Source organism: Palaemon carinicauda, chromosome 1 (assembly GCF_036898095.1).
Source record: "Palaemon carinicauda isolate YSFRI2023 chromosome 1, ASM3689809v2, whole genome shotgun sequence".
In the NCBI taxonomy this organism is placed as follows: Eukaryota; Metazoa; Arthropoda; class Malacostraca; order Decapoda; family Palaemonidae; genus Palaemon; species Palaemon carinicauda.
In genome coordinates, this window is record NC_090725.1 from 269,227,918 (window position 1) to 269,243,470 (window position 15,553).

The 15,553-nt window shown below is 43.8% G+C and overlaps 1 protein-coding gene across 2 annotated transcripts in view; it reads right to left on the bottom strand.

The window, feature by feature from the left end:
* Positions 1-15,271, bottom strand: part of LOC137656232 (protein MTO1 homolog, mitochondrial) — a 141,836-nt gene extending 126,565 nt beyond the window's left edge. Inside the window, exon 1 of one of the 2 annotated variants that reach the window (XM_068390407.1) lies at positions 15,167-15,271. The gene's annotated coding sequence lies outside the window, so the exon portion shown is untranslated. Of the gene's footprint in view, positions 1-14,947; positions 15,002-15,166 lie in introns of those variants that run through there. The other variant, XM_068390409.1, reaches the window with a different exon arrangement.
* Between the last annotated feature and the right edge of the window lie 282 nt (positions 15,272-15,553).

The window sequence follows — 15,553 nt, forward strand, 5'->3', positions numbered from 1 at the left end:
GCTGTCAACTCCGTTGCCCGACAGAATTCTATGGAGGGATACGCCAGCTATCACAATACTAGAAGGGGGTGTATTTACCAGCGCCACCTGTGGCCAGGTACTCAAGTACTTCTTGTTGACACCTCCTCAATTATTCCTCGGTCCACTGGTTCTCTATGGGGAGGAAGGGAGGGTCGATTAAATCATGATTATCGGGTAAGTATATTCAAAAATTTATTTTATTAATAAAAATAACATTTTTCAATATTAACTTACCCGATAATCATGTAGCTGATTCACACCCAGGGGGGTGGGTGAAAAACCAGTGTACAAGACTAAAGGATAGCTAAGTATCCCGTATTTCATATAATCAGTTATCCACAATAACAATGAAATAATAAGTACCTGGTAAGGAAGTCGACTTGAACCGTTACTCTGCCTTTAATAAGATCGTCTTCCTTACTGAGCGCAGCGTTCCTCTTGGGAGGCTGAATCAACTCAAAGGTGCTAAAGTATACAGGGCTGCAACCCATACTAAAGGACCTCATCACAACCTTTAACCTCGGCGCTTCTCAAGAAAGAATTGACCACCCGCCAAATCAACAAGGATGTGGAAGGCTTCTTAGCCGACCGTACAACCCATAAAAAGTATTCAAGAGAAAGGTTAAAAAGTTATGGGATTATGGGAATGTAGTGGCTGAGCCCTCGCCTACTACTGCATTCGTTGCTACGAATGGTCCCAGGGTGTAGCAGTACTCGTAAAGAGACTGGACATCTTTGAGATAGAATGATGCGAACACTGACTTGCTTCTCCAATAGGTTGCATCCATAACACTCTGCAGAGAACGGTTCTGTTTGAAGGCCACTGAAGTAGCCACAGCTCTCACTTCATGTGTCCTTACCTTCAGCAAAGCAAGGTCTTCTTCCTTCAGATGAGAATTTGCTTCTCTAATCAGAAGCCTGATGTAGTAAGAAACTGCGTTCTTAGACATTGGTAGAGAAGGCTTCTTGATAGCACACCATAAGGCTTCTGATTGTCCTCGTAATGGTTTTGACCTTCTTAGATAGTACTTAAGAGCTCTAACTGGGCAAAGTACTCTCTCCAGTTCGTTCCCCACCATGTTGGACAGGCTTGGGATCTCGAACGACTTAGGCCAAGGACGGGAAGGAAACTCGTTTTTAGCCAAAAAAAAACAGAGCTGCAAGGAACATGTAGCCGTTTCAGATGTGAAACCTATGTTCCTGCTGAAGGCGTGGATCTCACTTACTCTTTTACCTGTTGCTAAGCACACGAGGAAAAGAGTTTTTAATGTGAGGTCCTTAAAAGAGGCTGATTGGAGCGGTTCAAATCCTGATGACATTAGGAACCTTAGGACCACGTCTAGAATCCAGCCTGGAGTGTACAACCGACGTTCCTTAGAGGTCTCAAAAGACCTAAGGAGGTCCTGTAGATCTTTGTTGGAGGAAAGATCCAAGCCTCTGTGGCGGAAAACCGCTGCCAACATACTTCTGTAACCCTTGATCGTAGGAGCTGATAGGGATCTTACGTTCCTTAGATGTAACAGGAAGTCAGCAATCTGGGTTACAGTGGTACTGGTTGGGGAAACTGCATTGGCCTTGCACCAGCTTTGGAAGACTTCCCATTAAGACTGATAGACTCTGAGAGTGGATGTCGTCCTTGCTCTGGCAATCGCTCTGGCTGCCTCCTTCGAAAAGCCTCTAGCTCTTGAGAGTCTTTCGATAGTCTGAAGGCAGTCAGACGAAGAGCGTGGAGGTTTGGGTGTACCTTCTTTACGTGAGGTTGACGCAGAAGGTCCACTCTTAGAGGAAGAGTCCTGGGAACGTCGACCAGCCATTGCAGTACCTCGGTGAACCATTCTCTCGCGGGCCAGAGGGGAGCAACCAACGTCAGCCGTGTCCCTTTGTGAGAGGCGAACTTCTGAAGTACCCTGTTGACAATCTTGAACGGCGGGAATGCATACAGGTCGAGATGGGACCAATCCAGCAGAAAGGCATCCACGCGAACTGCTGCTGGGTCTGGAATCGGAGAACAATACAAGAGGAGCCTCTTGGTCATCGAGGTAGCGAATAGATCTATGGTTGGCTGACCCCACAGGGCCCAAAGTCTGCTGCAAACATTCTTGTGAAGGGTCCACTCTGTGGGGAAGACCTGACCCTTCCGGCTGAGGCGATCTGCCATGACATTCATATCGTCCTGAATGAGCCTCGTTACCAGCGTGAGCTTTCGATCTTTTGACCAAATGAGGAGGTCCCTTGCGATCTCGAACAACTTCCTCGAATGAGTCCCTCCCTGCTTGGAGATGTAAGCCAAGGCTGTGGTGTTGTCGGAGTTCACCTCCACCACCTTGTTTAGCTGGAGGGACTTGAAGTTTATCAAGGCCAGATGAACTGCCAACAACTCCTTGCAATAGATGTGAAGTGTCCTTTGCTCCTGATTCCATGTTCCCGAGCATTCCTGTCCGTCCAGTGTCGCACCCCAGCCCGTGTCCGATGCGTCCGAGAAGAGACGGTGGTCGGGGGTCTGAACAGCCAATGGTAGACCTTCCTTGAGAAGAATGCTGTTCTTCCACCACGTTAGAGTAGACCTCATCTCTTCGGAAACAGGAACTGAGACCGTCTCTAGCGTCATGTCCTTTATCCAGTGAGCAGCTAGATGATACTGAAGGGGGCGGAGGTGGAGTCTCCCTAACTCGATGAACAGGGCCAGCGATGAAAGTGTCCCTGTTAGACTCATCCACTGCCTGACTAAGCATCGGTTCCTTCTCAGCATGCTCTGGATGCATTCTAGGGCTTGGAAGATCCTTGGGGCCGACGGACAAGTCCGAAAAGCTCGACTCTGAAGATCCATACCCAGGGAGGCAATGGTCTGGGATGGAACGAGCTGAGACTCCTCAAAATTGACCAGGAGGCCCAGTTCCTTGGTCAGATCCATAGTCCATTTGAAAATCTCCAGACAGCGACGACTTGTGGGAGCTCTTAAAAGCCAGTCGTCTGACGGAGCCGGACACAAGATCATGATACTGCTGCACAGTCTGTAAACTGTCAATCATGGGCAAGCGAGGAAGTACAGTGACAACCCGAATCTGTCTAGACTGTCTGGGTCGTACAGACAACTCCTTAACGGGTTGCTGAGGTTGCCGCACTGCGTCACAACAAGTCACTTCTGTTGGTTGTTGAACGTCTTCCCCGTGACACATTGACTCCGTAAACAAAAAATCCTCTAACAAGGACTAAGCTTGGACTGCATGTCATGCAACACAGCTCAAGGTCTATGGGAGCAGGTGTGGTAACAGACGGGATTAGCGACTGAAGTGGAACCATTACCTTCCCTGTAAGCATGTTATGCTTAAATAAAAGTCCATAAGAGGTTATGCAGCTAAAGGCTCCCTCCAAATGACAGAGTCCTCAAGGGAATATCAGAAGGAGGGAGAAAAGAACTTTCTCATCTACAGGGACCTTATCCTAGAAAAGCTAAGTTCTCTGAGTGAGGGTTCACTGGTGCAAAAGCAGCAGACTAGAAGGCAACGTTATGAAACTGCTTGACAGTCTAGTGAGTTGGCAACAACCCAAGATGTGTTGAGAAGCATGCGGTAAGGTATGCAGAGCATGATGTATGCAGAGTATGCTGTATGCAGAGCATGCTGTATGTAGAGCATGTTGTATGCAGAGCATGCTGAATGCAGAGCATGCTGTATGCAGAGCATGCTGAATGCAGAGCATGCTGTATGCTGAGCATGTAGTAAGCAGAGCCTGCTGTAAGGAAAGCAGAGCGTGTGCATGGCGTTTAACATTTCTCAGAAATTCCATGACCAGTGCTAGAGTGCTTTATGCATGCTTGCATGGGGTTTAAACCATGGTATGAAAATGGAGGTAAGGTATGCTGAACAGCAGAGTCAGAACGAGCTGGAACAACAATAGTTGTGGTTTCCTCTTCAAGACTCCGTTGAGGGAACACCTGAGGCTCAGTCTGCAAAGGCTGAATAAAAGACAAGCAGAAGGAAGGCGCATGGGTGGAGGAGGCTGACTCCTAGCATGAGTGGTTGAACCCAAGGGTTGCGCTTGCTGAGCGGTTGGCGGAAGCGGAGTAGCAAGTTCCAGTTCCTGTGGTGTGAGCGGAGCGCGATGAGGAAGAGGCTGCGCAGAACAAGGTAAATGTCTCGCAAGCTGAGGTTCCTGAGGCGCAAGGCTAAGGTGTTGTGGTGCTTGCCTTGTGGAGGGTTGAGCTCGCTGCAGCGAGAGCTGAGGAGACTGACTCATGGACGGGAGAGGTTGTTGTACCTCAACCGAGTGTTGCATCACTGGTGGGGCAGCAAGTGGAGGCGGAGGAAGAGAGGTATAATCCTCCTGATCCCATTGTAAAGGTTGCCTTAAGGAAGGCGGAGGCTGAACACCACAGGGAACAGCAAACTCAGCACGTGGCTCAACATCGTACGCCTGGCAGGTGGTACTGCGATCAGACGGAGCGAGCGTAGGCGGAGGGAGTGTAGGCGGAGGCGGAGGAGTAACACTCTCAGCCCGACACTCACGCATTAAGTCCGAAAGCTGTGCTTGCATGGACTGTAGTAGAGTCCACAACATCGTACGCCTGGCAGGTGGTACTGCGATCAGGCGGAGCGAGTGTAGGTGGAGGGAGTGTAGGCGGAGGCGGAGGAGCAACACTCTCAGCCCGACACTCACACATCAAGTCCGAAAGCTGTGCTTGCATGGACTGTAGTAGAGTCCACAACATCGTACGCCTGGCAGATGGTACTGCGATCAGGCGGAGCGAGTGTAGGTGGAGGGAGTGTAGGCGGAGGCGGAGGAGCAACACTCTCAGCCCGACACTCACACATCAAGTCCGAAAGCTGTGCTTGCATGGACTGTAGTAGAGTTCACAACATCGTACGCCTGGCAGGTGGTACTGCGATCAGGCGGAGCGATCATAGGCGGGGGGAGTGTAGGCGTTTAAGAGCGTTACTCTGCCTTTATTTTCTCCCCTAATCTCTTCTGCAGACGAGCAAAATAAGGGCTCAATCGTCTGCGGGTGGGAGTGACGGTCTCGGTAAGACACGCCCACAACCACCGAGGATACTTCTGTGCGCCGATCAAGGCCTGCTGAACCCTTATGCCCTTCGACATTGCTTCTCCCCTGGGCTTGGGAGCTTGCAAGAGGTCCCGGACTGGGAGGACGACTGGCGCGCACAAAAGTACCCTCACGCACTAATCACTTATCACTTTGATTTCTGTTTGCACTTATTTCACTGAACTCGAAACTTTAAGTGGTTTGTACCTGAAATACGCAATTCTATCCTTTCTCAAAGTTAGTAATTGCGAAAACAGAATTACAATGTAACAGAAAAATCTAATGAAAGATAATTCAGTGGCTGGAAAGAGACTAAACACTAGATCACTCTAGAAACGTTTAGTTTCTTCCCCTAAAGAGACTAGGGAGAAGAGCAAAAACGATAACGACGTTACTCGTACGCCTGGCAGGCTTGAATGAAACGTTTATCCTCTTTCTCCCTCCGTCTCTATCTCTCTCTCTCTCTCTCTCTTGACTTAGAACCTGAGAGAAGAGCCCAATCATATATATCGTTAAAACATATTATTGTTAAAGGAAAAAACTGAAAAGTTCCTTTATTAGGATCAAAACCATTAAGTTAAGAAAGAATGAACAAAACGCTAGACACGGTTACTCTTACTGCAACGTGAAACCGTGAACATTCTTTCTCTATCGTAACGATAGAGTGCAAGTTGAACGTTCTGAACGTCAACAACTGCAGAGACAAAACAAAACGTTAGTTCAACTTTGAAAACAGAACGAGACTATCAAAGAAATTCTTTCAAACTCTGTGGCGGAAATAGCATAATATGTTAACAGGTAAAACCGAAATGACGGGCTCAAAGTTTATTAACTTCGGTAAAAAGACCGCCTACTATTAGGAAGGTCGAATATAAACAAATATAAAAATTAATTTTAATGAGTTTATAATAAAAGGAAGTTAATCGAAGAGGCCTATAAGAGGCAGAGAGATATAAAATAAATCTATAACTTTTGTTAAGCAAAATTAAGAAAGAGAGTCTATACTCTCTTAGACACCAACACTTCCGTCTAAGGGAAGGGTCGGCCATTGAAAGGTGAACGAGAGTTCATACTCTCTCGTCACCATAATTAATCAAATTAATTCCAAAAGCTAACTAAGCTAATATAGAAGTTTCCAGTAAAGCGACAGCCGAAATCAAAGAGAAATACTTCACCAAAGTCGTGAAAATACTCCAAGAACATAAGCGTATCCCAGAACGTCTTGCCGGAAGCACGACAGAGGAATAATTGAGGAGGTGTCAACAAGAAGTACTTGAGTACCTGGCCACAGGTGGCGCTGGTAAATACACCCCCTTCTAGTATTGTGATAGCTGGCGTATCCCTCCATAGAATTCTGTCGGGCAACGGAGTTGACAGCTACATGATTATCGGGTAAGTTTAATATTGAAAATATCATCATGGGACATCAAATGCCTCGTCTCTTTTATGTGACTCCTGTGGACAGACAGGGGAGGGAATATGACTTGCAAACATTTGCTATGTTGTGCCACTCTCTTAAAAATGTGCGAAACCCAAGCAGTACATCTAGTGTAGCTCTACTGAGAGAGCAAACTAGAGAAGGAGCTACTAAAATAGCGAGAAATCACTAAATAGACTAGCGATAACAACCACTGGTACAAAATGTTCTGAAGAGGTTCGTATCGTCTGTTGCGTGTAAACGTTTTGTAGCTACTTGTCTTGGGGTGTCGATCCAACATTTGCTCACCCAAAGCAAGAGCTAAAAGTATCACAATCAAGGATTATTCAATAAGAAAACTCAACAGCGCTCAACTATTGTAGTTTCTTCATCCTAAATGAAGGGCTGGATAGCCCTATTTCTTCCAATGAAAGAGAAAAGAATGGAAGGAGTATTTATTGAACCTCCAAACTAACGGTCTTTAAAGACTATGTTCTTAAACAAATGGGACCATAAGCTGACAGCTACTTTCCTGAGGCAGATAACTTTAATGTGCGAACAATAATTCCTCCAAAAGAAACCTCTATGCATAAAGCTTTCAAGAAAAGTGAATGCAGGGAAAAAAGATAAAACAGAGCACAATCCTGAGTGGGATCAATCACATGCCATGGGTAATGCCAGGCAAACACGTTACCATTGTACTAGTGCATTCTATTGTTTTTAAACTCTGGGAAGGCTGGTGTCTTACACAACGCGAAAGATGTTAAAAAACTAAAGCAATTTGTATTTCCTTCATACAACTGAATTCTGAATACTGTACCTGAGTCAAGCCATCTGAAAAATTTCAGAACCTTTATGGGGTAACCCAGGATTATCATTGCGATCTTAAGCGAGAGAAAAAAATTACTAGGAAAATGTAAAATCCTACAAAAACTTTACTTCTTGCCTTGCAGCAGAGACTCGGGCTCTCAAAGAAATTTGTGTTCATAAACACTTAATTAAAATGTAAATGCTGGATAGCATATGCAAGCATACAATTAGCTATCACAGGAACACAGGTTTCTCGTAAGAAAACAATTTTTAGCATTAAGGCTTGATTGACATCCATGTACAAGAAGTAAAACCACTTATTCAAAATTCCTAACTGCTTCATGAATTCTAGGGATTTAGACAGCCAGTCACAGGCTAAATGAGCAACTGTGTGATCCAGGCTCTCTGTGAACCTGGATCGAGCTGCGATTCTGAGTTGTGTCGGGAGACTGGATCGAGCTGCGATTCTGAGTTGTGTCGGGAGACTGGATCGCACGTAATTTGAGATTGCTTGTTTCAAGCCAAACTCTTCAATGAAAGGATATCTTTTACCTTTGGCACTGTGATCTTGGCTCAGAGTGAGCCTGGGTCGTGAGACATCAAGAATTCGTATGTTCCAAGCAATACTCTCAGAAGGGTTTTCACCTTTGGTGTCGATATCCAGGCTAGATGTGAGCCCGAATCGCATAGCGAACCCAAATTGCATGCATGTCCAGGTGGCGAGCTGTTAACAGATCGCTTGTGTAAAGCAACTCCCAGGTGATGGGCTTGCTTTCAACCTCGATGCTGCAATCCAGGCTCACTGAGAGACTGAATTTCGTTGCAAGGAGAGAGATCATTTGCTTCAAGCAAACTCTCCGGTGAAAGGTTAGCTTTCCCCCTTGGCACAGTGACCCAGACTTGCTAGAACTTGAATCGCGTGGTGAGGTATTGATAGATCATAAGCCTTATATTAAGTAACCTCTCAGGTGAAAGGCTAGCTTTCTCCTTTAGCGCAGTGATCCAGGCTCTCTAAAGCATGAATCACATCACTAGGTGGTGAGAGATTGCTAGTACAAGCTAAAATCTCAGGTGCAAGATAAACTTTCACCCTTGATCCATGGTAGCTGAGAGCTTGGAGCTCATGCAAGCCTGGGTCACGAGGTATTGAGAAATCGCTTATTTCAAGCAAACCTCTCAGGTGCAGGGCAAGCTTTCATCTTTGGTGCTGCAATTTGGGCTGGCTAGAGCCTGAATCTCATTGCAAGGAATTGAGAGATCACTTGTTTCAAGGAAACCTCCCTGATGAAAAGTAGCTTTCACCTTTGGTGCTGCAATCCAGGCTTGCTAGAGCTTGAATCATATTGCGAGGAGTGAGAGATCACTTGGTTTAGCAAATCTCTTTGGTGAAAGGAAGCTTTCATCTTGGGGGGCTGTGATATAGGCTTGCTAGAGCTTGAATCATTTGGGGTTGAGAGATTGCTTGCATAAAGCAGAAAATCTCAGGTTAAAAAAAAATTTCACTTTGCAACTGCGTCTGCCAAAAACCCTGAAAGGTCGGTGGGCTCCGAGGAAGGAAAAGGAAAGCATATCTCTCAAGTGAAAGACTAACTTGAACTTGAGTGCACGAATGTCGAGAGGTACCTTAAAAAGAAAACCTTCCTAATCGATGACCTAGTCAGGCAATCAGTTGCAAAGCAACTGCTTCCAATACTGTACGTGAGGATGCGGTCAAAACCCGGGGGAAACAAGTTGCTTGCATGTGTCCGCCATATGATCAGCAAACACAGATGGAACAAACTTCCTCTCAAGAGGATTTCTGATCCTAATCACTGACCAGGTCAAGCAATCGGTCACGAAGCAACTGCTACAAATAAGTGAGAGTGCACTCCAAACCCTGCCAGCTCAAGTTGCTCGCCTATGCCTGCCGATGGATTAGCAAACACAGATGGAACAGACTTCTTCTCTAGAGGATTTCAGATCCTAATACTTTAGAGAAGTTTAACTCCAAGGTGGTAAAGGTAAGCCCCTGGCTACAGTTGTTCACCTTTAACCAACCTAAAGAGGTAATGGAGTCTTAAGTCTAATCAAGACTCCAACTCTCGGAAAAAATCCTTGAGATGCAAGTGTTAACGGAAACAAATCCCAAGAATAAAGTTTCATTTGCCATAGCCAGTGAATGTGGAAGGAGACGTTTGTCTCCTACTACGGCTAAGATCAAAGTGAAGATTGTATGAGTGAGCAGGGGGGAGTGGTACTACCCCTCCACTACTCCTGATAACAAGCAGAATGGATGTTGACACCTCGTTAAAAGTTTTATAGCTGTTTGCCAGCTTGTGCTATCATCTATATCCATAGTAAAGGGAGAATGGTTTGTAATCATGTCAGAAAAAATACAGTATACATACTGTATATTTATCTCCTGTTATGCTAAGGGGGAGAGGGAGTAGTCATACCCTGGTGAGAAGGGGTACCTCGAGAGGTACACTCGGAACTACACTCTCCCACAAATTGCCGACTCAGCGGGTTGTAGATAGGAAAGGTGGAGTGGGTAAGAAGGGTTGAATTTGTTTGTGTATGCATATGCGTATGCGTGTGTGTGTATCTGTGTGTATGTGTGCATGTGTATGCGTATGTGTACTGTAATCTATCTAAATATTTAGACGTCAGTTTTTTACATCGTGGGTGCTTGGGTACACAAAATGTTCATATAAAAAGGCAACCTTTTTTTTTATCTAAAATACTGAAAAGCTGACAGAAAAATCTCACCTGAAGTATATAAAGCTTGTTGGGTCCCCTGGCTCTGAACCAAAACAAGGAGCGTTGCCAATAACTTAAGTGTTCCAATAGGGCCATTTACTTAAATGTAGAGTAGCAGGATAAGGGTCGGCAACCCGATATTAAGTATGTGTTATTACTGTACCAGTTGCAGCCTTCTGAATACTACCCCACTTTTCAGGAAGAGGTTGTGGGTGGTCCTAATCTGGATCTAGAAACAGGTGCGGGTAAATTCATTGCACCCCATCCCACAGGCTTGGACAAACCTTAGGATTTAACCACAGTTCCCTACGAAGGGCCAGGGCCCTTGAAGGAAGTCCTGCAAAGCAGTTCTCCACTTCTTCACAGCCACCTGCACACGACTCCTTGAAAGGAGAGACGTTGCTACCCACACCGAAAAGTTTCAAAGCAACAGAGCTACTTCTGGATAGCTTGTTTTGAGAAACAGGAAACCAAGGGATCCCTTCTCTTAAAAATCCTGTTAGCCCAATGGGCTGTTATGCAAGGAAAGTCACTGTGTTCCCACACAACATTAAGAGACTCTTGTACTTCTCCAAATTCCAGGGTTGATAATCCTGTTAACTTTGTTTAGTACATCACAGCTCCTGACTCCTGGTCAAGCCTAGAAACAGCTTGGAGGGAAGCTGTGGCGTATAATTCCATGGCCAGCGATTCAGAGGCCGAGAAGAATGTACCTTCACACCGACAAGTCAACTCTAAGATGAGGTAATGCTAGATGCTTTGGTAAGTTTAACCTTCTCTGCCTTGACACTGAAGGTGGCAGAATCGTAGTTGACCGCCTCGACTTGAAAGAGTTTTCAGATTCATAGATCTGATCGTCAACTTTAGCCACTGTCAAATCGATCAGATCCGACAAGGCAGCTCCAAGGATGACCTTCAGCCTTGAGGGGCACCGAAGTGCCAGTCAATGACAGATTCTCCCTGAAGTCACTGCCAAGGCTGCCAATCCAACTCTATTGCACTCAGAGATGAGTTCAATGATATACACAATGGAACACACTCAGGATTGTCTGTCTCTATCGGTAACAGTCTAAGGTCCGGTGTCCTAGGGGTAGCTAAATCCCAAGCAGGGAGCAGGGTAAAGGTGTACCAGGATGTTCCAGTGATTCACTTCCCTCCAACAAAATGTCTTTGACAGCCTCAAGAAGTGCCATCCTCTCAACCAATTCTACCAGAGTATTGTGGGATGAGGGAGGAGCATGATTCCATCGTACAGATGGAAGGGTGCCAAAGATGTTCCATTAAGCAGGGAAGAAACAGAAAGTGTACAGAGATAAATCTGGCAGTAATTTTAGTCTCCTGGAAGCGTTTTAAACATTATAGACACTGTAAGAGCAAAGATCCGAGTAATATTAGTCCGTCGCCCTGCTGCCAGTGACTTCATCGAGATTTAGGGGGAGCATTTCCTGCTCACCCCAAAGCTCTCATTGCTCCACCAAGTTGCTGTACACTCCTGTCTGACCTGGCTACAAGGGTAGCAGGGGAGACCCGAGCCGCTGCCCCAGGGAGCTATAAACAAGACCAGGGGGCTGTGAAATGGAGTCATGGCCCCAGCCCTCATGGGGTTGGGAACAACACGGGTACCATCCACCTGCTGCACCCAAAAGAAAGGTTGTGTCTTTAAGAGCCCTTTCCTTATAACTACAGCTGGCCTTTCTGGACTCCTTCGACCTCTTCTTTTTCTTTTTCATCTTAGAGGAAGAATCAGAATCAGAGGAAGAGGAGGTGAAGGAACACACACATTTCTTTCTTTTCCTGATTCTCACCTTAGGCTTTGCAAACAGATGAGACAAGGTCTGAGTGACCTGTAACAACAACACTCCTCCGAGGGGAGGAACCACAAGCGTTGCTCCAACAGGAACTACAGCACTGGGGAACACTGTCACATGGGAGAAGAAAGGCAAACATACAGGAGTTTGGAACCGGTTATAAAGTTGGGTTACAAGCATAAAGAGAGTAGGGGTTATGGGCCCAGGACCCTAAGACACAAGGGTCAGGGTAACAGGCATAAGGGTTGGGGTAATGGTTACAGGGGAAGGGTTAATTAATGTAGGGGTGACCTAGTCATAAGAAACGCGCAGTTTCAGCCACGATGCTTCATACCTCCCGGTGTCAAGCTTTTACCGCTGGCATAGGTGTCATTTTATAAACTTTATCAGTCCTTTTGGGTTTAGGTAGAGTATCACAAGGGACATCCTTGGGGTCACTGATACTGAGGGCACATCTATGCCTTTCACACTGATGTCATCATGAGTCATTAGCACTGGGGATAGCGGGAAGAGATAGCCCTAGCTACCAGCTCCCTCAACATAGTCATGGAGGGCCTACCTGAAAGACCTAAGGAAGTCCAAGACTTCCTTACATCAAACTCATTGTCAGATGTCTGATGCAAACTTGTTAAGAGCCTCCAACCTTCGATGGGGTACAGCTAACTCTAAGGGAGCTCCCACACACCACCTGGACTTGAAAAGCCTGCATTCACTTCCAGTAATAAAAAGAAATTAAAAAGTACGGATAAAGGTGTAACGATACGTCCATACAGGGGGCAACGATACATTCGTATTGAGTTCAATGCTATCTCTGCATTGGGCATAACAACACATCCATATTGGGTGTAACTATACATGTGTAATTACCGCAACGATGCATGCGTATTGGGTGCAACAATACGTTTGCATTGAGCACAACGATACATCCGTATTATGTGCAACGATACGTCTGTATAGAACACAACGATACGTCCATATTAGATGAAACCACCAATCCATACTGGGGACAAAGATATGCTGCATTGGGTACAACGATAAGTTTGTGTTGGGCGCAATAACACATGCGTACTGGACCCAATGACACGTCCATATTTGGCATAACGATACGTCTGTACTGTATTGGGTACAACAATATACCCTTATTTGGCGTAATGATAAGTCCGTATTGGGTGCAACGATATGTCTCTATTTGGCGTAACTATACGTTTGTATTGTGCGCAACGATACGTCTCTATTAGTCACAATAACACATTTGTTTTTATTGCGGCCGAAATTCAAAGTGAGGCTCTTCCGACAGGTTGTCGGGGGGGCCACTTAAAAGTGCACATCACCTCTCTTTGAAGAAATTCAATGGCCGTTCCAAATTGCACCAAAATCAACTCCCTATTTAAAGAATGAATGTTTTTATTTTCCATAAAGAAAAAAAGGACGAAAACAGCTAAGTTTGGTCACAAAGAGATATCTACTGTATTATTATTATTATTATTATTATTATTATTATTATTATTATTTTAGTATTATTATTATTATTATTATTATTATTATTATTATTATTATTATTATTATCAAAATAAAGATACATGCAAGAGATCAAAGTTTTCTTGAGTGTTTCCAGTAAGTTCCTCTTATCCGATATGCTGTTCTTCCTTCAATGATGACCATACGTATTGAGCTAAGTGCATGATTGACATAAATGTTATTTCACATACCAAACATCTGAACTACACAGAGACTGACATTTTAAACAATTAACACAAGTGTGACTCCAAGATCAGCCTAACCCACACTGCAAGCATGTGCAAGTACTAATACTTTTCTTAGTAGACATTTCAATGGGTAAAAGTCCTTTAGCCTTAGCATATTTAAGAGGAGCATATCTTTTAGAAGATTTTTCCCTCTCTTTTGTTTTCCTTCCCAGCGCATGTTTGAAAACAATCAAAGAACAATCTATGCCCACACACATAAACACCTATGGTCTGAGAGTAAAATGAAACCGATTAGCTTATGATGTAAGTTTTATACATGTGTCTACCTTACCTAAAAGAGATTCAAGTTTGGTATTTTCATCATCGTGTATTTTGCACTAACATAAAAAATTTATTGTAACGAACCATTTGTAGGAAGCTGGGTCACAGTTAAGAAATCAAGTGAAGATGACATAATTTTACTTGACCTAACCTAACTGATAAAGCAAATTTTATGTCTATCCCCACATCATACAAACTACCCTTCATAAATATTCCCCCAAAAGTGAAGGAAGAGCAATTTCAAATAAATGCTGTGAACAGTATACAATGAGAGGTTACAGCATCTAATCACTTGACTTCTTAGACAAAAAAAAAATAAACCAAAAACCCGTTAGACTATCTAAGATCGGGGATATCTTTTAGAAATCTAATGGTTTTTGCTCTGCTGTGCACTCACTTCGTGGCCAATAAAGAAAAACATCAAGCTACTATAGAAAACACCTATCTTTTAATAGAAAAGCTCTTTCTGTCCGTAACTAAAATAAAATCGAAGTGACATCTATTCGAAAATATATATTCATATGCCAGCATCAGCAAAACATCACAAACATACATTCCTACCTAACCCAATCTAGGATGAATTCTAGTTACTAATGAGAGGGGGAGCTTCACCCCCTCATACCTCCACCCCTTACTAAGATTGACTAAGAACACATAATTACCAATGGTACATCCAAGTATCTATGAACGGCAAACTTGGTGAGATGTATGTATGATAGCGGCCATCTGTATGTTTGATTACAGCTAACTTAGAATACAGTAGTGTAAGGGGGGGGGGGTTGCAGGAAGCGTTAGTACCCATCCACCCCCGTTAGGTAAGTACTCGGCTTGTAGGCTAGGGGGGAAAGTTTAGGTTAGTTAATGTCCATTTTCAATCTAAATAGGAGTAACTGGCCGCTGATATACAAAGGCTCTAGCTTGCAAAATAAAACCTGCTCTTTTGCATCACCACCCTACAGTGTGAAAGAGTTGATTATCCACGGTATAATCCATTATTCGGTAGGCCTAATATACATAAGCATCATATATATCTGAGCAATAATTTCTTGAACTGAAAATGGGACAAGTCATAACTTTATCTCACTTTAGTTTTGTCTATCATGGGTTTATGCAATGACCCTAAGCAGGTCCCGGTCTCTCAGACTATTAATAATTACCCTACAAAAAAAACACAAAATGAGTTTGACATTAATGGATATTGTACTTAACTTATATTTTTATGCAAACTTGACTTATTAGCCAAAAAAAAAACCTTGATATAATTTACGCTAAGTGAATTACAGGGTATGTGACAGATACTTACACAAGTCAGCTGTTAAACATTGATCAGCTGTTTGTTGTGTAGTAGTTTGATATAACAGCAAAGAAATAGTTCCAAGGAAGCGTTCGCTTCATTAATTACGCACCCCCCCCCACATACACGCACACACACACACATACACACACACACACACACACACACACACACACATATATATATATATATATATATATATATATATATATATATATATATATATATATATATATTTATATATATATATAGTATATACACACACACACACACCTATATATATATATATATATATATATATATATATATATATATATATATATATATATATATATATATATATAGTTTGTGAATTACATAATGAGAGAACAAGAAACTAGGAATTGTGCAAATGAT